Source organism: Protopterus annectens, chromosome 1.part1 (assembly GCF_019279795.1).
Source record: "Protopterus annectens isolate FY-2018-M chromosome 1.part1, PAN1.0, whole genome shotgun sequence".
Classification (NCBI taxonomy): Eukaryota; Metazoa; Chordata; order Ceratodontiformes; family Protopteridae; genus Protopterus; species Protopterus annectens.
The window spans coordinates 1,889,536,190-1,889,560,665 of record NC_056726.1 but is presented as its reverse complement, the minus strand read 5'-3'; positions in this window follow the sequence as shown (position 1 = coordinate 1,889,560,665).

Genomic DNA, 24,476 nt, shown 5'->3' with positions numbered 1-24,476 from the left:
TCCTTCACACGAAAAAGCACAAACAATGAAAAAACGAACCACCTCCGGCTTCACCATAAAGGGTATATCCTGTAGTTTAAAAATGTTACAACTCGCCAGAAAATCCAATAGAACTCTGTATTATTGCACAAAAGTCAAGCCACTCGTAAGTAAAAAACGAAGATTTATTGAACAATAAAAGACACAAACAGCAACCTGGGATTGAGCGCGCTTTCTTCTGTTAATACCAGACTTCATCAGAATCCAAAATTGTTAGCTGTCACATGCCTTAAATACTTGAATAAAGCAATTAAATATTCAATCAATCAATTAGTCCAAAGTAAGTTATTATATCAAATAAAATCAATTCTTTTTACAACAGTTTTTAAAAACATATTTTTTAAAAAATATATTTTTATGAAACTTTGTAAAACTTTATAATATTGTCTTAACAAATGATGTGTGCAGGTGTACCCCAATGAGTTATATACCCCCTCATAAACATACACAACTACAAAATGCCTAAAAAACATTTATATATATCATAAAAATGTAATCCTAAAAAATTATTAATAAATAGTTGTATATATACATATAGAACATAACTCATAAAATCCAATAAGAAACCTATACTGCATATGTGTATGTATATATAAAAAATACTGTAATTAATACATTTTATATACAAAACTTGTAAAATATATATATAACAAAATAATAAAGCTAACCAACATATCGGAAAAGTACATTGTTGGTGTATATATATATATAATAATATAATATGATGAATATGTCACATATAACACATTAATTTAATTTATTACTTCAGTTTTGGGTTATTAGCCAACAATTTTAAAGCTGGCTTAATGGAAAGGTGATCATTTAATCCGCTGGGGCCACATGCGTCTAACCTGAGTTGCCAAATCAACTCTTTGTATTCTAGCAGGGATTCCCAGTCACCCCCTCTATCACCCTTCTTCACCTCCTCCAGGACCCAGAACTTAATATTGGTATTGGCACAGGACATAAAGTGCCTATATAGTGCATTGTTCTCATTTCGTTTATTTATATCCCTTGTATGTTCATAAATACGTTGTTTTAATTTACGTTCGGTTTTACCCACATAATATTTGTCACAAGTTAAACAGAGTGCTAAATAGACCACCCCTTTGGTTTGACATGTGTGATAACCTCTACTTTTCAACTTTAAATCTAATTTCTTTAACCAAAGCGTCTTGCTACCTAATATAAAAGTACATTGCCCACATCTCCCACACTTGTGTGTCCCAACCTTCTGTTGCGTTCCTCCTATATTTGGAGTCTTTTTTCTCTCAAATAATTCCTTAAAGTTACTATTTTTTCTAAAACCAAACCTTAAAGGTTCTAGAAAAATGGCACAATCAGTACTGATGCTGGAAAACATTTTCCAAGCTTCATTAATTCCTCTCTGTATCCAGTGTATACCTTTAAAATATGTTAACATAAAACGAGGCAATTGACTAGTACATATATTATTGTTATGTGTAACCCTAGGACTAATGGTTGGTGTACACTCCACTTGTAAGTTGGAGGTTAAAAGTGGGCTATATTGGGTGTTCCTTTTCCTTAAAACCTCATGTTTCGCATTCTTAATCAATCTAGATGGGTAACCCCTCTCCTTGAACAACTGTTGTATAAAATCCAATTCAGCACAACACATATCATTATCACTGGTCATCCTTGAGGCCCTGATCATTTGTCCTTTGACAATATTTCTCCTTAAATGGAGGGGATGATCACTTTCAAAGTGGACATAGGAATTGGAAAAACACTCTTTCCTAAAAATCTTTGATTCATACTTGTTTTTTAACCTATTTTTTATAATAGTTACATCCAGATAATTCACATATTCTGTATGGTACTGGAATGTAAATTCTAAAAAACAAGTAGTAGTATGTAAATAGTTAATAAATTCCTTTACTTCATCCTCATTACCATTCCACACTAAAAAAATGTCGTCCAAAAATCTAAAATAGGTAACGACATATTGCCAAAAGTTTGATTTAAATACAAATTCCAACTCCCAAAACAACATTATAATGTTAGCATAGGTGGGGGCACAGGAAGATCCCATTGCCACACCACCTATCTGATGATAAATATCACCTTGGAAAAAAAGGTAGTTGTTTTTCAAAACCAACTCCATATTTTCAAGCAAAAGTCGAAAATCATTTGGACTAAAACATTTAAATTCTATCAGCATATGCTCAAACCATGTTAGACCCACTTCGTGAGGTATAACCGAAAAAAGGTCCCTCACATCTATAGTGACGAATATATATTTCTCATCATAAACAACTGTATTAAATTTACTCAGAAAATCCCAAGAATCAATGAGTATATGTTGGTAGCCCTGGTGAAAGTTTTTTAACTTTGTATCTATAAAAATTGCTAAGGGCTGTGTTTTAGAAAATTGTGATGTTACAATAGGCCTTAAAGGGGGGTTCTGGACATCTTTGTGTATCTTGGGGATGCCAAATATTTCTGGAATAACAGGTTTGGGCACTCTAAGATAGTTATATAAATCCATGTCTATGAGTCCCTGCAATAAATTGTCCTCTAACCATACGTCTATCTTTTTATAACTGATGTTCATTTCATTCCTTGAAGATATTCTGTATCTGTTACCAGTGTGTAATATATCCAGCATCCTACCTGTATAATCCCAGTGGTCCATGAGGACCACCCCACCACCTTTATCAGGCTTCATGATCCTTATTTTTTCGTTTGTCTGTAGCATCTTTAGAATAGACGTTTCTTCTCCTGTCAAATTGCTGTATTCTTTTACACTATCATCTTTCCTAAAACCTTCCCTAATCATATATGAAACATAGGTCTCAAAGTTAAAAATGTCATGCTGTAAGGGGGGATTAAATGTGCTTTTTCTTTTCAGCACATTGACAGCATTGTGGTCAGCATTGTTGAATATTGTTTTAAAATGTAACTTCCTGGCAAAAAGCTTCACATCCAGCAAAATGTTTTCAATTCCTGGCTTTTTTATAGGAATGAATGTAAACCCTTTTGAAAAAAGGCTAAAAAAAGAAGGTGTTACTTCCAAATCTGTAAAATTATAAATATAGAAATTATTTTTCTCTCTAACATCACATCTTGTGATGTTAAAATTTTCTTCATGGATGGGAATCAACTCATTGCCTATATTTGCATCATACTGCAAATCAAAAATATCCATTGCACATACTGTATCATTACCACCTACGGAATTCACAAGTTCAAAACTAGAAAAAATCTCTTTGTGAACCTCCCTCACCGGTGGTTGTTCATCCCCCTCCTTCGTGAGTATGTGTTCCCTGCTGCCTCCACGTATGAAAAAGGGTGATATTGTTTCCTTACCCTCTCTGACCTTCTCACCCCCTCCGTATGTTCCCCTAAAGGGTGGTAATGGTCAGCTTCTCTTTCTTCTAATGGATCCCTAGAATCATAATGGGAATCCACATAATCCTGTTCACTTTCCTGCACCTGTGCCCTTTGTGTATAGTGTGTTTCCCGGTCGAATCTTGCACCGGAGGCAACTTTTCCAAAGTACATATGATTTTTATATGACTTATTCTTAAATTGTTTATTTGGGTCAACATATGCTTTACCCTCTTTGTACTCGTACAAGTCACGTTCTATCTTTCCTAATTTCCTTTTATAATTCTTGGCCATACTCAAATCTACATCATGAAGCACCCTACAATAAATTTCTTTGTACTCATGTACAGTAAACAACAAATCTTTAGTAATTTCCACCTGCAACACATCAATACGTTTCTTAATAATTTCAAGTGATTCGTTATTACTACAAATCATAGCCTTTAAAATCGAAATACCACATTCATTTAAAATATCGGAGATAGTTTTAAATAAATTTTCGTTCCCCCTGATGTTATTGGGGTATTTATTTAATCTCAGCCCCTTAGGTACAATATTTTGTTCAATGCACTGGGTTAAATACCAGTTCTCCAGACATAAACTTTTATACTTAAATAAATCTGTCTCGAAATGCTTACATTTGTCCTTATAATTGAAAGAGTCCTTGGGTGGCTGTTCTTTTGCACTTGTAGTTGCGAAAAAAGATTTCTTGAGCCATTCCGCAAATGAGATGTTTTTATAGGCATCCAAACCACCTCCGTTGTTATGTGCTCGGTTCCCATTTAGTCCAACCCGAGCCTGATGGTCCGGGCGGTCACTAATGCCGCTCCCTCGGTTGGAAGCTCCTCCATCTCAATCCGTTACGGTCTGTGGTGACGTCATCACCCTCCGACCCCTCTGGGGACTTCCCTGACCACAGGGAATGGAATCACTGGTGCCCTGCGAGTTGCCCGAGCCATTACCAATTTTAGAGTGATTGTTAATGAGCTCCAAAAGCTGGCTTAATAACGAATTGTCACTATCCATCGGAGACCCTCGTAAAAGCTGGCGGTTGTACTAGGAAACCACAACTCCTTCACATGAAAAAGCACAAACAATAAAAAACGAACCACCGCCGGCTTCACCATAAAGGGTATATCCTGTAGCTTAAAAATGTTACAACTTGCCAGAAAATCCAATGGAACTCTGTATTATTGCACAAAAGTCCAGCCACTCGTAAGTAAAAAACGAAGATTTATTGAACAATAAAAGACACAAACAGCAACCTGGGATTGGGCGTGCTTTCTTCTGTTAATACCAGACTTCAGCAGAATCCAAAATTGTTAGCTGTCACATGCCTTAAATACTTGAATAAAGCAATTAAATCCATCTAGATTGATTAAGAATGCGAAACGTGAGGTTTTAAGGAAAAGGAACACCCAATATTGCCCACTTTTAACCTCCAACTTACAAGTGGAGTGTATACCTACCACTAATCCTAGGGTTACATACAATAATAACATATGTATTAGTCAATTGCCTCGTTTAATGTTAACATATTTTAAAGGTATACATTGGATACAGCGAGGAATTAACGAAGCTTGGAAAATGTTTTCCAACATTAGTAGTGACTGTGCTATTTTTCAAGAACCTTTAAGGTTTGGTTTTAGAAAAAATAGTAACTTTAAGGAACTATTTGAGAGAAAAAAGACTCCAAATATAGGAGGAATGCAACAGAAGGTTGGGACACACAAGTGTGGGAGATGTGGGCAATGTACCTTTATATTAGGTAGCAAGATGCTTTGGTTAAAGAAATTAGATTTAAAGTTGAAAAGTAGAGGTTATCACACATGTCAAACCAAAGGGGTGGTTTATTTAGCACTCTGTCTAACTTGTGACAAATATTATGTGGGTAAAACCGAACGTAAATTAAAACAATGTATTTATGAACATACAAGAGATATAAATAAACAAAATTAGAACAATGCACTGTATAGGCACTTTATGTCCTGTGCCAATACCAATATTAAGTTCTGGGTCCTGGAGGAGGTGAAGAAGGGTGATAGAGGGGGCGACTGGGAATCCCTGTTAGAATACAAAGAGTTGATTTGGCAACTCAGGTTGGACGCATGTGGCCCCAGTGGATTAAATGATCACTTTTCCATTAAGCCAGCCTTAAAATTGTTGGCTAATAACCCAAAACTGAAGAAATAAATCAAATTAATGTGTTATGTGTGACATATTTATCATATCATATTATTATACATATATACATCAGCAATGTATTTTTCCGATATGTTGGTTGGCTTTGTTATTTTGTTATATATATATTTTACAAGTTTTGTATATAAAATGTATTAATTACAGTATTTTTTATATATACATACACATATGCAGTATAGGTTTCTTATTGGATTTTATGAGTCATGTTTTTTATGTATATATATATATAACCATTTATTAATAAATTTTCAGGATTATATTTTTATAATATATACAAATGTTTTTTGTAGGTATTTTGTAGTTGTATATGTTTATGAGTGGGTATATAACTTATTAGGGTACACCTGCACACATCGTTTGTTAAGATAATATTATAAAGTTTTATAAAGTTTCATAGAAACATTTTTTAAAAAATATGTTTAAAAACTGTTGTGAAAAGAATTGATTTTATTTGAAACAACAACTTATTTTGGACTAATTGATTGATTGAATATTTAATTGTTTTATTCAAGTATTTAAGGCATGTGACAGCTAACAAATTTGGATTCTGATGAAGTCTGGTATTAACAGAAGAAAGCGCGCTCAATCCCAGGTTGCTGTTTGTGTCTTTTATTGTTCAATAAATCTTCATTTTTACTTACGAGTGGCTGGACTTTTGTGCAACAATACAGAATTAAACAAAATACATGAACCAGTAATGGCAAAACTGCCCAATTCAGAACATTTCCTTCATAAAAGTCTACTTTCATACAAACAATATATGAATGCATTATGAATAACCCACACATTAGAAAAATGACACACATTTTTGTGTGTGTGTGTGTGTGTGTGTGTGTGTGTGTGTGTGTGTGTGTGTGTGTGTGTGTGTGTGTGTGTGTGTGTGTGTGTGTGTGTGTGTGTGTGTGTGTGTGTGTGTGTGTGTGTGTGTGTGTGTGTGAGTGTGTGTGTGTGCATGTGTGTGCATGTGTGTGTGTATGTGTGTGTGTGTGTGTGTGTGTGTGTGTGTGTGTGTGTGTGTATATATACGAGCGAGTGAATCTCTCTCTCTCTCTCTCTCTCTAAGTACTTATACCCAATGTGAATATAATATTTTATGAAAGCAGGCATGCACAGATGCATGCACACTTCAGAATAAATCCAGGAACTAAGCTCTAAGGTTACATCCAATAGAATTAGCACTACTTGTTGCAAAGCTGCTAAAGCTATTATTATGATGGTGCTAATAGTAGCCAGGAGTTTTGAATTTCTGATGTATTTTAAAAATGATTTGTGGGAAAAATCAAGCTATACTGCATTGTTGTGCCTCAAATTTTGTTGTACTTTAGTATTTGTAGCTATGTGCACATAAAGCATTAAGATGCCTGCAGCCATTGCAAATAAATTATAGCAACTATAGGACAGGAATAAAGTTTGGTTCAGAGCAGCCATGGAAACTTTGGCTTTCCATTATATATCATGCATCTCATTATACAAAAAGTAAACAAGTGCTAGTAACCGATCCTCCAGTTCTTCTATGCTGCTTATAGGGTCACTGGGGTGGACTGATTTATCAGATTATTAAATAAGCAAGCCCGGCCAAAGGTTTGAACCATTCTCCAGTCAAGCATGTCACAAAGCATTGAGCATGGAGGTTGTTTACAACTTCTCAGCACTGAATGACCATTTCAGTACTTGGCACCATAGCTGGAAGCAAACTGGATGAACATTTAAAACACTATAGTCACAAAAATTACCTTACCAACTGTTACTATATTTGAAGTACTTTTTTTTTGCCCTGGTGCAGTGTTAAGATGCAAGAACATATGCTGTAAACACATTTTTTTTATTTGTTTTTGCAAACAGCATCTAATAGATGTGTGTAGGTGTGTGTATGCATGTTAAAAAAGGACAGACAAAGTATATAAAATATTGGATTCTGTCTAAGGCAATCACATCATGTGCATTCACCATCCTGCCATGTGTGGACTGTTTTTGAAGCTCTGCACCAGAAAAGCTAGTATAGATGCACATTGACTTATTGTCACTTACTAGAACATAAAATGCACCTACAAGAAGAAAGAACAAGAAGTACTTCAGTATGTATGAGCCAAATCAGAATTCAGCAGTATTGATCAGGGGTAGACAGCCCCAATCACCAGTTCCAAAGAAAAATACTCATCTCACACACACACACACACACACACACACACACACACACACACACACACACACACACACACACACACACACACACAGACACACACACACACGCACACACACACACCCTCAGATACCTGCAATATTTTCAAAAATACTCGCATTCAAGCTGTCCACTCAGATACCTGAGCTAAATTCAAGCAGTCCCTTCATGAAAAGATAAAGTATTGCAGTACCCACGCACACAGATCCAATTCAAGCAGCATGCTCAAGCTCAGCACTACCCAGAAAATAATAAAATAAATGTTTCCAGCAGTCCTTCCTGCTCACAGATCCAAGTAAATGTTTCCAGTTTCCCCCATTCAAATAGTCCTTCCCACTCGCAGATCCAATTCAATCAGAAAGCAACCAGCTGGAAATGCATGCACGTGAGCCCTTCAGCTCAATTTTGACAGGCTGGTAGGCTGATGGAGCTGACGTCATAGTGCATGTGATGATGTCAGCTCAAAAAGCAAAATAAATAAATAAATAAATTTAAAAAAGTGGGAAAAATTCGGAAATGAAGGGGTGCCACTCAGGAATTGTGGCACCCCATTATTTGGACCGCAAAACACATTAAAAACCAAGTAATTTGGTATGGTTGGGTGGTATGTGCCCTGGACATTGCACATGACCTGGCAGTTGATGGAGGGAAAGCCATTGTGGTTTATGTAGACCCTCCCCTGTTCACCAGGTGGTGCTTTGATGTGGATGCGTGTGTAGTCTATTGCACCCAGTACCTTCGAGTATTCTGCTACATGGTGGAAGAGACGCATATTGCTGGTCTTCTCCTCACGGGTGTTGGGGAAGTAAATATGCTCACAGGTATGTGGTAGGATGGTCTGTGAGACCCCCATGATGTCCCCAGTAGGTCTTTGGAATGTACTTGTAGCTAGTATTCTTAAGGCTACACATCCCTTGGTATCCACTGGGATGGTTTCCCCTCTGTTGGCTCTGGGTCTGAGTTGAAGCCGACACAGCTTGATGATTTGCTGCAGTATGTCTCTGTCCACCCTGTTAGCTCCAGATCATGCAGCCCCTGGTAAGTTACCCTGGGTCTGAACACTCTTGTCCTCCTCCTTTGCCTGTGGCGATTGTCAGTATTATCCTCCTCACCACCCTCAGCCTCTAGCACATACTGATGGATCAAAGCAATGGCAACCCCTAACATGATTTTGGTTAAAATTCCCCCACATGTGTACACTAATGGTGCAGAGTTTGTGGGGAAAAAACAGACTGCAAGGTGTTTGCATAGTTTATACTGTTGTGCTGCAGATGGTGCCTGTATGACTGGCTGTCTATGATGCATTCTACCTGCCAGCTATGTTATTTGTACTTGATTGCTTATAATCTGCAATTTCCTTTTTTTTCCTTTTTCCCTTCCCATTTCCACCCCTTTTAACCCCAAAGGTGCACCGTGCACACCTGGCACCCAAATGTAAACATTCCTGCTATTTCCAGGGTTTTTTTGTTTGTTTTAGACCAGGTGCATGCCATGCAAACCCATTTATCTAATGTAAGCACTGAGAAATAGCCCACCCTGGATGTGAACACGCTCTTCATTTCAAGGAATAAGTCAATACAGCCTCTGATATACCCCCTTGCTTAGCTGTGCTTAGCTAAGCTCAAATGTGAGCCATGGAGCACCAATGTGCTTACACCAAGCATGATACACCCCCTTTTCATGTCTGCTGCTCCCCCTGCTTACAGCACTGCCTTATAACACCTACATGGTTAAGTGCAGTTTGTTACTTTGCTTCTTTTTGTGATTCAGTAAGTTTCCCTAATTAGCATACCCTACTGCCTTAGTCCTTAGTTACAGCACTACCCGAGGGCATTTCCCCTTAGCAACCACTGTTCCCTCGTATTGTTTTGATTCTGCATGCCATAGACTATAATAGAAAAATGCAGATTTCACTTAAAATTGCATTTTCACATTTTTTTTTATTTTTGGCACAATCCCGTTTGCGAGCCATTGCCCTATGCTTAAATGGCCGAGATTGGTAAAAAAAAACTTTTATTTTTATCATTTTGCAACACTTTTCCATGCCAATGACCATATATTTGGTCATTGGCATGCCTAAGGATTAGAATACATGCTTTGGTTTGAGCTGTCATGTCTCCAGTTTGATTTTTGCAGAAATGTAGCCGAATACATTTCTGCATGCTAAACTATTCTGCCATGGATGCTTGCCTGCTTACTGGATCACTAATTGACCACATGTGCATGGTTTTCAACAGGAAATGAGGTTGTTAGTATAATCCAGTCATGTTCATAGCAGAATAGTTTTGCCAGGCTTGTGCATGTTCCCAGGCATGTTTACTGGATCATTCGGTGCCCATATTCCGTGCAGGAATGCCTACACTATTGCTGCACTAATTATTTTGCTTATTGAATCCTGGGGATAAAGATCAATGAAAGAAATAGATTGCAGAAGGTCAATAAAACACAAAAAGTCAGAAGTTTGATAAAAAAAAAAAATGAATACAGTAATTAGGACTATCCATAGAGATCCATGCAATATAACAGGAGTAAACAGGATATATTAATGTGCAGATAAATTAACAACAAATAAAATTCTACCACAAGAACACAGAGCAGTAAGGGAAAGGAAAGGCAGAAATTGAATACCAACATGTAAGTGTTGAATATATAAAACTATAAAGCAGCACTGTAGAAGTGTAGCAGAGGGAACAGATCAACAAAAGTTCACTGAAAGACAGACTTGATAAAATCAATGCACAATATTATAATGGATCAGGATCTATCTTGCACTATTGCAAATAATAAACTAAAAAATCTCAGCACAGGCAGAAAAACTTAAAAGATACACAGATAAATATAAAGAAAAATACAAAATAAGCAATTTATCAATGACACTGAAACGTTCTATAGAGACTTGGGGAAACAAGGTAAAAGGAATTGAAAGACCACCCACAAAAGAAGAAATAGATCCATTTTGGAGAAATATCTATGAAGATCCTGTGGAACATAACAAAGATGCTAAATGGATAGAAAAACTAAAAGAAAGAATAAAAAGTTCAAAGGTACAGGATATGAAATGGGATGAAGGAATGGCCAGAGAGGTTGAGATAAAGTTAAGAAAAGCCTCCAACTGGAAAACACCAGGCCCAGATATAGTACCTAACTTCTGGTTAAAAGTATTATCATCTTTGCATGAAGATTTAGCCATGACTAAGAACTATTTATATGCGCACCTAAAACAGACACCAACCACTCCTACTTAAGAGTGAATCTGCAAGTTCTCGTAAAAAATATCGACTAATAACTTGCCTTTCGACAATGTATAAACTATACACAGGAATTGATGCTGACAGAGTTCATAGTCATTTAAAAGAAAATTCAATCATGGCAATAGAATAAAATGTCAATAAAAGAAAGTCATATGGAAGAAAGGATCATCTGTTGCTAAATAAAATCATAAAGGAGAACTGCAAAAAGGGGAAGAATCTAAGTATGGCATGGAGTGACTACAAAAAGGCATTCAATATTATCCCATGTTCATGGATAAAAGAGTGCTTAAAATTTATAAGATACACCCTGCACTGATCAGTTACATTACAGTGACCATGAATTAGTGGCAGACGGCTTCACAATTAAGCCATGATAAAGGACAAATTATTATTCCAGGGATAAAAATTCAAAGGGAGATATTTCAGGGTGACTCCCTGCCACCATTACCCTTATTGTGTCTTGCCCTTAACCCTTTAAGCTATGTACTTAACAGATTAGGCCATGACTATAATTTGGCTCCTAGAAAACAACAGTGTAAAGTCTTCTCATTTTCTCTTTTTAGATGATTTAAAACTGTATACCTAATCAAATGAGGAAGTGAAAGTACAACTGCAAGTAGTCAAAACTTTTCATATGATATAAGAATGCCATTTGGTCTTGATAAATTTTCAAAAACAACTATTAAAGCAGGAAAACTCCAGCACCAAGAAAACATTAGTTTGGGACAAGAATGTGATATAAAAGAACCTGAGCAAGAGAGAAAGCATAAATATTTGGGAACTGATGAAGGATCAGCAATAAAATATGATCAAATGAGAATAAAACTTAGTAAGGAATATTTTAGAAAACTTAAATTTATCCTGAAAACAGAGTTGACATCTAGGAATAAAATTCAAGCTATAAACCAATTTGCTTTTCCTGTTCTAACTTAGAGTTTTGGAGTGATTGACTGGCCCCTAAATGTGTTGAATATATTAGACAGGAAAACAAGAAGGATGCTTCATGCCCACAAAATGATTTATAAAAATCAGTGCATATCAAAATTATATATTCCCCATTTCGAAGGAGGTATGGGCCTCCTTGAAATTGATTACATGTATAGATCTGCAATTGTGTGACTGCACACGTATCTCCTGACCTCACAAGACACAAACGTAGTGAAAGTTTTGAAACATGAGGAAAATAAATCTAAGATGACTTCCCTGCTTAATCTAGCAGAAGCATATCACCATCAAGCAGGAATGGAAATCAACCCAGAAGTAGATTAAAATCAGGCAGCAACTGAATGTGCCAAAAACAAAAGAAAGAAGATAAAGTGAAGGATTAGATGAGAAGGCAAAATATGTGGAAAATGCATAAATATAGTTGCAAGTATAGAATACTTCTGATAGAATCTCATGCTGATCAGGATCAAATGCAGGAATGGTTAAGGTTAAGGAGAGGTGAATTCAGACCAAAAGATGAAAGGTTAATATTGGTAGCCCAAGGTTATATACACGTTGGTTTACAAAGTCCACTGAACACATGGGAGAAACAAACAAATTTAGATTTCGTAAAAAAAAAAATTGTAAACAGGCGTACATCTTGTTGCTGGTTGTGACATATGGCAGAAGGATTGTAAACTGAAAGGCACAATAATGTGACAAGACTGTTGCACTGGGGATTGTGTGAACAATATTGTACTGAAGTCACTGAAAAATACTGGAAACATGAGGCACAAAGCATCATAGAAAATGATGAAGTCTACATCACATGGGATCACCAATAACCAGCAGTTCAAATGGTAGATGCGAGAAAACCACATATAGTGGTCCATGAAAAGAAAACAAAAGCAGCATTGATCATTGAAATCACTACACCCAGAGGCTAGAGTGCCCTGTGTACAGAGAGATACAAAGTTATAAAATATCAAGATTTGCAGGCAGAAATGAGAGCAATGTTGAAGAAAGATACACAGATAGTTCCAATAGTAGTAGAAGCAATGGGTCTTATAAAAAAGAATCTATAATCCTATTTAGATATGTTATCAATACATGTATCTCCATATGAACTGCAGAAGGAGTCATTACTTCACACATTGCGGGTGCTGCAAAGCGCACTTTTGGATGACATCAAAGACTGAACCAATACTAATTTCATGAACTTTAATCATATTTTGACTTAGGAATGGGGTCTATTCCTGTCATGGTATTAGAAACCCAAAAGATTTGGAGAAATTAAAAAAGAAGCCCTGAAAACGAACACATATAAAATAAGCTTCAAAGGCTCTATGCAGTGCTTTTCAAGGGTGACGCATCTTTTTGAAAAGTTGCCTCATTTGTATGCCAGATGCTCTCTTAAATTGTGCTATACTTGTACAAGTGTGATCCAGCAAATTAAATGAATAGCATTCATATTATTTGCATAGCTATTGTAAAATGCATCTGACTAATTGTTACCTTGCTAAGTGCCATAAGCCACATTCACAAACTGCATTGCAACACTTAACAATTAGCTTAACATCTTCTGTTGTGGTATGCTTTGTTTTAAAAAGAATTTCAAGCAAAATGCATAGTTGTCTACATTACCAAGCAAATTATAAAGTGGGTTGGAAAAATAACGTGTCAAATAAGATGTACAGAGAATTCCCCTGAATCATGCACTAACATGCACATTCATAATTAGTAACAGGTTGCACATAGTAACTTACTAAAATTAAGTTAAAATGCAGCAGATCAAAAGCTTCATCTAATATGTAGCTGCACCATGCAGCACACTGCAAACCCTCAAACAATAAAGGAATGACATGCTGTAGCATCATAATTATTGTCAGAATCAAAATGTTCCTCATTCTCACTGCTGTAGTAGCCCTTTGGCTATATGGGTTGCATCCTTCCCAAAATACAACACTCAGTCATCTTCACAAAGCTCTAACTTCCTCCTATGCCTTCTCTCTGACTTCTAGTTGGGCAGCCTATTGGAGGGAAGTCGGCAGTCAGAGTGGAGAAAATTTCAGTTCTTTCTTTCCGACTTAAAAAGAAGCAGTTCCGAGGCTTTACAGGAGAAGCACTTGGCCTTCAAGCTTCTTTTCTGGCTGATAAGTCTCCAAAAGAGAACCCTTCCAAAGAGAAATCATTGCCCTTTAAAAAAATAGTTTCTTTTTTATTTTGTGACTAATAACAGTATTTCCCCTTTATGAAATCCACTATTTTTTCCCTAGATATCAGAAGTGTCCTGTCAGGAACCATTATTTTTGCTAAGGGCTTTCTTGTTGATTTAGGTGGTATTTTTGATAAATGTGTACTGCTTAAGCAAACTTTTTAATTTATTTGAGTGACTTTAATGACTGGGAAGTGTTTAACATGGCAGAAAATGTTTTAATGTTTTCAGTGCTTGTGTACTGTTTGTGACAATTTACCTGCTATTTTCTCTGTCAGTGTGCATTGTAGACAAGGGCTTTATTTCTGACAAGGTTTACTGTATTCTACTTATACTTTTTTAGAAGAGGGGGCTCTGAGGAGAAGTGAAAATGTGTGTGTGTGTGTGTGTGTGTGTGTGTGTGTGTGTGTGTGTGTGTGTGTGTGTGTGTGTGTGTGAGTGTGTGTGTGTGTGTGTGTGTGTGTGTGTGTGTGTGTGTGTGTGTGTGTGTGTGTGTGTGTGTGTGTGTGCCCGTGTGTGCACATGTGTATGCAATTGTGTGTGCTGCCCTTGGACACTTCTGTGCCAATGTACCTTCCTACTGAATCATTCCAGGACTCCTTACTGGCATTCAGACCTCTTTCTTGGCTACAGCATGGATACTTAACTCTATTCCTATTTGCTCTTCTCCTGCTGTACCTAAAAAGAAGAAACATACAATGAAACAAAGAGCCTGTGCCACCACAGTAAGCTCAGATTGTGCCTCAGACATTAGTGAATGAACCTGTAGGGGTCAACTGGTGATCCTCAGACCACTTACTTGCTTCTGCCGGAACTTCTGGTTTAATACTTTTAGCCACCATGGACCTAGGATTAGCCATGCCCTCTTTGGCTGATCCAATATGTGATTTGGGTATGGGAGAACTATCTTCTTAGGGTCTAGAAGATACTCCACGAGATGCTTCTTGTGGTATTCAGGAAGAGAGATCTCTTGGCCAGGCTGAAGTGTCATTTCCTAGTCAATCTTCTTCCAAGACATTACTTGCAAAGAAAAAAAAAACAAAAGATTAGACATCTGTAGGCACAGTAGCTGTTCATAAAAGTGATTTTCTTACCTTAGTCATGCAATTATTGCAGAGAGTTAATCCTAGTGCTCAGTAATCCTTACCTAATAGCTATATCAGTAAAGAAATTCCTGAGGAAAATTTATCAGAAGATTCTGCCATGGACAGAGTTCTCAGGAAACTTTGTCTGTTCCACCTCCTTTGGTAGAATTTTCTTTCTCTCAGACTATTTCCAGATTGAATGAGCTAATTTTGTGGGAACAAGTGGAAGCTTCCTTTGAATTGAGATGCTATTAAGATATATTAGAAGTAGATATATCTCATTCTGCACACATCCCTCCCATTTTACCAGCTTTGGAGAAGGTGTTTAATGATTTAGTAATACTGGTCATCAAACTTCAGTCCCTAAAAAGGCAGATAGACTCTATAAAGTACATCAAACTTACAAATGTTTTTTTTTTTTTTTCATTTTGATTAGATCTACCTCTTTGCTAGCTTGAAACACACTGTTGGTCAATAGCAATCCCTCCTTGTGGACAAAGAAAACAAGGTTTTGGATGGATTCGGTAAGAAAAGTTTCTCTTTGTCCACTTCAGCTTACAGAATTCTTAACCGCCAGGCATATATATAGAAGTTTATTATATGTTGTGCAAACAGGTTGAGGGAATACTCTGCTTCACTACCTTCAGAAGTAAGCTTCTTTCTGAATCCTATTGTTTCTAATCCATCTTAAGTATCAAAACATGCTTTGAAGAGTGTGTGTAATTGTGCAAATACTGTGTCTAGAACCACTGCTACTGCTGCAGTTTTGTGGAGATATGCCTGGGTAAGTAACCAGATGTTTACTGATGAAATGAAGTCTGAACATTTGAATTCTGCATTATTTAATGAGGTTTTGTTTGGCTCTACTGATACTCAGACTCTCTCGCCATTTAATAAAAAGGGAAGTTAATTCAGTGACTATCTACTCCTCCTTAACAAAAAGGTGCAGTTAGGAGGTGAGCAACAAAAAATAACGATCTTTTCCAAAATAAGAATAGTCTAATTCTTCAGAATGATTATGCCAGCATTCTATCCTCCATTCCATCCCATCCTCTCCTGCCCCTATTTCTCAAAATCTGTCTCAGGAACTGGCTCATTTCATTCACTTTTGGCAACAGATTGCTAGAAACTCTTGTGTGCTAAAAGTAGTACAGGAGGATTACAGCTGGCACTGGTTACAAATACTTCTTTCAGGGTAATTCCTCGCCTTCCTTCAAATGAAAACAGGTTTTTCCTCAGGATCTGCAAAACATATTCACCATAGGAGTCACAGAACTAGTGCTCCTAGAGCAAAGGACCAGGGCCTTCTATTCCAGAATTTTTCAGGTACCAAAGAAAGAGGGTTCCTGGAAACTAACTCTAGATCTCTCCTTTCTCAATCTATAAGTAAAACTGCAAAAATACTGACTCTTCATACTAATTCTTCAAACTCTATTGCCTCTCATTCCACCTTTCAGTGTCATAATATCATTAGACCTATAGGAAGCTTATCATTACATTCCCATACCTACAGTCTTCAAAAAATTTCTCAGATTCTCTATATCTTGGTCACAGTTTCAGATCTCTGCATTACCCTTTGGCTTATCTACAGCTCCAAGGGTATCTGAAAAATATCTACCTCCAGTAATAGTTCATTGCACACTGAACGCAGTCACATATTTAATTGTTTTTATGAGTTACGTATCTTTCGACAGCATTTTCCCAGTCCATAGCATGGGTCTCATCTCTTCTTACCAATCTGTGATTTCTGATAAATGTACAAAATCCGCCTTAATTCCATCACACAGGATTATGTTTCTGGCATGCCTTATAGACACGTCAGCAAAAGATTTTTCTTACCTAGAAAACTTTATTTCTTACCTAGGAAACTTTCCTGAGCTTCTGTAATCAGTCTCAGACATCTGCAAGAAAATATCTTCAAATTCTTAGGTTCATGGCTTCTGTAATTCTCATGATTCCTCTCACCAGGTTACATATGAGAAAATGTCAGTGGTGTACAAAAAATACATGGATTCAACATCTTCACCCTCTGGAAGCTCAGATTCTAATTCTTGGCTTTGTCAAAAAATAAACTGCACTTGTGGAGACAGCAAATGACTATAACTGTATGTCCCCTCCTTTCTTCTTATATCTCAAGTCAATTGGCAACTAAAGTCCCCTCAGATTTTGCTTGGGTATCAGTTTTGATGGAGGTTAAGGTGTAAAGCCTGTGTTGCAATGTCATTTCTGCCCAATGCTCAGAATGTCAAAGTGAAGAAATTCAGTGAAGCATGGGTAAATGGCAGGAGTATCTATGACTCTCTTAAGGTAGCCAAATGCCTCATCATCTAATTAGGAAAACACATCAATAGAAGAATGAGATTCCTACTGTCCCTACCTACTATCTAGCGAAACCACAGACAAGGCAATTGGCTTGGCAGAATCACCAGGGAAAAGAAGACCCTGTTAAGCTTGACTCTAGTCTGGCACTGTGAAAGGACAAGAGAGGTGAAGAATAAGTGGGAGGCCTCAGCCACTGGTGAAATACCACCAGTACCCCATGGGTAAGTGCTCTTGCTTCTGTCTCAAAGCGGTTGGGCATGACCTGCTCCAGGGACAGTGTTAGGTGGGAAGTTTGACTCGGGCAGTACACCTGTAAAAGAGTAACAGTTCAAACCACATAAATGCCAAAGAGATGTTGTCTGTGATTCATGTCTTTATCATTTATGGTCCTTGGAACCTGTTCAGGTGCTTTCTGACAACACCACAGTAATATTGTGCAAAAACATGCATAGGGTATTATATCTTACCCTCTGTGCAGTTTGGCTATGCTGGCTTGGGAGGTAGCTCTATAACACTACTTAGGCCTCCAAGCATCTTACATTTAGTCAGAGCACACTATAGTGACAGACAAGCTGATCAGGACCAGGACAGATGTTCATGAATGTAAATTCAGTGAGGTAATCTTCCCTGAGTTGTTCCAGTTATGGGGAACATCTCAAATTTATCTGTTTGTCTTTTTTCAAAAGAGACAACTGAACAACTTCTGCTCCAAGGCTCCTTACAATCAAACCTGAAAAACAGATACATTTAATTCCCATGGTTGAGAATGTCCCTTTGTGCATTTCCACACCTTTCCCTGATATCCAGGGTATGTCGGAAGATCCATAAGGGCTTTCAAAAATTATTGTGGTGACTCGCTTTTGGCCCAGGCAACACTGAGCCTCCCTTCTTACAAAATTGGCCAAGGGCAATTACCACAAACCTCCTCACACAGTGGATCTGCTCAGTCAAGACAAGAGGAAGTTTGATTCTCCCAAGTCTCAAGCAACTTCAGCTAACTGCTGGGATAATCCAATTATTTATTTATTGACATTTGTTAATCGGGTTAGTCCAACTGAGCCAGGGGCCCATTTTCAGTAGAGACCCGAGGAGAAAAGGTCCAGAAATAATACAAGTAATTGTGATATTTACAAAATATTAAAGTAGGGTCACAGAAATATAGTACAAATCAAACATGTGTGCACAGCAGTACAAAACATAGGTAACAATAATAGTTAACAAGTACAATTTCAAATCTGAGGACAGTATATAGCATAGGCCAAATAACAATTAAAAGGTTTAGAGAATATTACACTAAGGAGTACAGTATTAATACAGTTTGCTAGAGCAAGTACAAGGAGGACAAAGAGTTAATAGGAAAAAGTAGATCCGATGAGAAGAGAGGAGACTAGTTCAAGTGGGAGCTTGACAAGGGCATGACCAAGTCTTCAGGAGAAAAATTTTAAGTTCTTTCTTAAACAGGTATTTATGTTCAATGCTTCTTAGGTTGAAAGAGAGTGAGTTCCAAATATAATATTAGAAAATCTTATATTGGCAAGTGGAAAGGATTTTCTAGTTGGTGCCTTGCCAATAACTAGGATCACATTAGGCATGTACCATTGGTTCTTAAATATTTATGTGAGTAATTCTGCTGTGGACTCTCTTATTCCTCTATCAATGTATATCTTGAGGCCATGTTGGCATATTTGCCAATGGATCTTCCCATTCCATCTCTGCTCTGGTAAAACAGTTTCTGATGGGGAGTTACATCTTAGGCCTCCTAGAAAACAGGGGGCTCCTTCCTGGGATAATAACAATAACAAAACAGGAGCCCCCTTCCTGGGATAATAACAAACAGGATGCTCCTTCCTGGCATATTAACAAAACAGGATACACCTTTCTGGATAGTAACAAAACAGGATGTACCATCCTGGGATATTAACAAAACAGGAGGCTACTTCCAGGGATATTAACAAAACAGGATGCTCCTTCCTGTATAGTAATAAAACAGGATGCTACTTCCTGGGATATTAACAAAACAAGAGGCTACTTTCTGGGATATTAACAAAACAGGATGTTCCTTCCTGGATAGTAATAAAACAGGATGCTCCTTCCTGGGATATTAACAAAACAGGAGGCTGCTTCCTGGGATATTAACTATGCTTCTCTTTGCTTGTCAGGCAGATTTAAGGTTCATTATATGGAAGACTACATTTCTTATTGCTCTGACATCTATAAAAAGAGCATATGAATTGCAAGCTCTCAGGGTGGGTGAACCCTATTTGGTCTTCCACAGAGACAGAGTGTCAGTAAGAAAAAATCCCTCAATTATGCCCAAGCAATCGGTCTCCCAGCATTTTATCTGGATCCTCAGATCCAGACAGTATGGATTCTACATAGTCTAGATGTGAATATGCAACTTACTTAGTCTCTTGACAGAACTAAGCTGATTAGGAAAGCTGATCAGCTCTTTATTTCTTATAATAGGACAGAGAAGGGACAATCCATGCTAAATGAACTGTTTCAAGGTGGTTGTGCTCAGCTATTGCTTGTTGCTATACCCACTGTGGTAAATAAGGTCCAGGCAGTATCAAGACATATTCTACTAGAGACTTGGCATCTAAGATGACATATTGGAAATGGGTGTACTCCAGAAGAATTCTAGACAAAGCAACACAGTCCTCTCTGCATTCTTTTGAAAAGCATTAAAAACTAGGTTCCTTTACACATACTGGACTGGCTTTGCTATGCCCATTCTCCAGGGGCTTCTGGTTCCTGTTCCTTCCTCCTTAGATGTTGAATAGGCTTTATTAGTTAACCCAAAAAACAAAAGGCTACTACAGCAGTGAGACTGATGCAATTTGTATGGTTATGTAAGCTGCATTTATTATAACAGTAGATGTTTGAATTTCTCATTGTTGCATTCCCCTTCTTGTGCATAAAGTCAGTTGCTGAGATATAAAGTTTGTGTTTATTTTTATATTTGTAGAAGTTTTAGATGAGTGCTCTTTTGGACAAGAAAGTCATGAAGTCCAATCACCAGTCAGAGTGAAGGTGTGGGTGAAAGCTACTGCTTTCTGAAGCTGGCCAATTGTTGTATCCTTGGCAGAATACAACCCGTATAGCCAAAAAGCTACTGCAACAGTGAGGAATTTGAAAATCTATTGTTATGGATGAGTGCAACATACACAATTGTACATTTCTGGACATTCCCTGTACAGATTAGATCCGTTTCCCTGCTTCTCTTGACATGCACTTTTGACAGTCTGCACCACCCACCAGTTTATAACAGCCTCTAGCTTATACTTCAACATAAACATAGCAGCTTTAGTAAAGTGAAGTCTTGCTTACCATGCAGAAATGTCTGATAGATTCAATGGTGTATCTTTACTTTCTTTTCTGCATGTATGGCTATGAGTAAAAACATATTTAATTACACACTTAATGCATGCTTTACATTTTCTGCCCTTCAACTGCTCTGTGTGTTTACCCATGATCCCTTGCTGTAGCGCTGCTGCTCCTACTCCCAAATAATTTTCATTCATGCCTTTTCATAATCCATTTGACTTCATAAAAGAAAAGATTTGGCTATTTTATTTAATCATTTATTTGTTTGTTTATGTATTTATTATGATTAACATTCCTCAGTAAGGTATACAGAAGGGGTAACAAATACAGTATGTGAACACAATGTAAATTATATGTGCCTATTAGAGTCTGTTGTTTTATAATTTTTGGTCTGAAGAGTACAATAACATGTTTATTTCTATTTGATTTAACCAACAATGCACCTCTCTGCATTTAGAGGTTATAAACTAGTTATAAGATATGATAATAGTCAATCTTCTAAAACTGCATGACAAGTTTAGTTGACAAGCAGCAGTTTTACTTTCTTGGTCTTGACATGCTTTGCATTTTTATCTGACAATCTTAAGAGATGGAAGAAATCTGATGTTTTGCACATACCTGTACCTGTACCTGCACAAACATCAAAACAGCTGCATAACCTATTTACTGAAACTATGCCTTTCACACTCTGAATCACTAACACTTCCATATAGTAGCTGATAGTAATAGCTTAACATCAAACATAGCTCTCACCTGAATGATACCATGCTACCAATGTATGCTGTTCCACCTTTTTATCTTAGTAGCATACATTAACCTCTATTTATTTCCTCTCCATTGCCCTTCCATAGCATTTTTCATCTCTGTATTACTAATCAAGCCTCTCTCCATGGCCTTAATCTGGTGTATATTTTGGCATCAGAATACTCTATATGAAATGCAGTCAGTACTGAATAACTATATATTACTTTACTTGAGATGGGTTATCCACTTTTGCAAAGTGTCTTGCTACTTGCAGTACATAATCCCATGCTCTGGAATAGGCTCCTTATCCATGTGAAGCAGAGTCCATTCCTAACCCTATTCAAATGTAACTGGGTTCCTAATACATGATAGAAGTTTTACAACTTAGAACACCATATGGTCGAACTCATATGTTTGAAGTTGTAAAACTTCGAATACCTAAAAAAAAAAAAGAAAACAGAAAAAAAACTTAACTGACTGTTTCAAGCAGGGTGGCAAGCCACCCTACACCATGCACACCCCGTGCTCTTTAAATATACCAACACCGAGATCGCACTACAGTATAGTAGAGAGAAATCTTCCCTTTCTGCACTGTACTGCATTATAGTGTGGTCTTGAAGTTGGTATATTTAAAGACCAGGGAGTGGGGGGGGTGCAGGGGGTCTTGCCCCCTTCTTTAAACAGTCAGGTAAGTTTTTTTCTTTTTTTCTTTTTTTTAAATGTTTTCGAAGTTGTACAACTTAGAACATATGGGTTCGACCATATGGTGTTCAAAGTTGTAAAACCTCGACAACGTAATAGAAACCCAATGTAACCTTGACTATTGGATGGGTAATCATGAATTTATCCCAGGCTGGCTTCCATGTCTCTTACAAACAGTAGCTGAAAACAAACATTCCCTAATTAACATATGTCCCACATAACCTTTTAGCAAACTCCTAACTAATATATCCCTCCAAACAAACATACTCCTCCAGTTAACACGTACGTTACCAGAGAATGCAATTGGGTTGGGTTGCATGGCTAGACATATAAAGTCCCTGGTGATCATTAGCCTAGTATATACTTATGAGCCTATTGACCTATATTGCATTTTTGATCACAGTTTCTCCTAGCAATATTCTGTAAATATATTTCAATCTGTTGTGGGGGTTTTTATCCCCTTGTATATAAAGTACATCCAATCTATTGTAGAGTTTTATCTGTTGTAGGGCTTTTCACCCCCTTGTTTATAATTACTTGTCAGCTATTGTACACTGTTTTATGTGTGTTTGTGGATCCTTTCTCTTCAGCTCATTTTAAAATATTTAATCTCTTGTGGGTATGTTCTCCCTTTTAATATAATTACTCATCAACTCATGGCAAACTATTTAATCTGTTGCAATTGGGAAATTTACTCATTTGGACTTTCTCAGTTACCAAAGACAAACAAAGTAAAAAGAAAAAAAAACTACTGGTTATCATAAGCATATACACTGACAATTAATTAAAAATAAAGAATGTACTTATTTTTCATTTTGATCATGGACCAGCATCCAGCAGACATGATTAATTCTTTAAAAGTTAGCTATGTCCATTTTTGTAGCTGCACTAGTTGACTCACAGTCTATGATAAAACGATAATCTGAACTAACATTCCACTTAACATTGTGTGTGCACATAGGGGTAAGTAAAGTGATAAGCAATATAATGTTTGTGATATTTAATTTGCAGCATAATATTGTAGATAAATTTATTGACATTTGCATATAATCATTCCTTAATATATAAAGGATTATAAATCTATTTATCATCATATATTAAACTCCTCCCCTTTCCGTCATGCTGTTTTGTCTTGTAGGGTGAGACTATCCCCCTGATTTATTAAACTTCCGTGCAGGACTAGTTTAGTCCTGCACGGAAGTGCCCATTTAGGAGCAGGATGGCAACGCACCATGCATAGTAATGAAGGTGCACTGGGCGAGGTCCTAGGCTTACACGGAGCGTGTACAAGTGCAGGGTGCGTGTCTGAGAGCAGAGCCCTCAGAATAAACACACCCCTGCAATGTCGAACAGCAGAAGCTGTTAAGAAATGAGCGAGATTGCTCACAGGTGTCCCCATATCCCCACCAACAGACCCCCACATGTACAACAGCACAGGACATATAAAGTAAGAGTTGAAACTCATCTATAGCATTTAAAACACAGAATAAAGCTAACCGTAGGTGCGCGGGTGTGCCCATCACTTAGCTATGGTTAATGTAGCTGAAATAGAAAAAGGAGGATAAAAAGCAGGATATGTGCAAAGGAAGCAGTACAGCAATATTGTAGTGGGCAGAGTATTCACCTCACGGGCAGTCAATCCCGGTTCAAGTCCCACTGCAGTACATTTCGTTTCCATTTCAAATACTATTATGATCAATATATTTAGTTGTATAACCTAATAAATAACATATATGTGTGAAGTGGAGTAGGAAGTAGTGTAGTGAATGATAACCCCATACACTTGCCAAATCCACCCCCTCCCAAGAGCCAGTAGACTATTACTGTCGAAAAAATCAGTAGTAACGATAAATAAGCACAATTAAGCAGGTGCAAGTCTGTTTGCATGACAGGATGCAGTGCTTTTACAGAGTAAGCAATAGAGAGGCTAACCATGTGTAAGCAGATGTCACCGGAAGTTAGCAGGGCTTACCGTTGCCCAAACCTGCTGACAACAGCGTAAAAGTGCTTTAACCACTCTGTATCCAACAGGCCGCGTTCTGGCCAGCAACAAATTAAACAGTCCCTGCAAGGCCCAGCCTGCACATCATAGGCCGTGTGATTCACCAGTAAGCCTCCACAGATATACATAACCC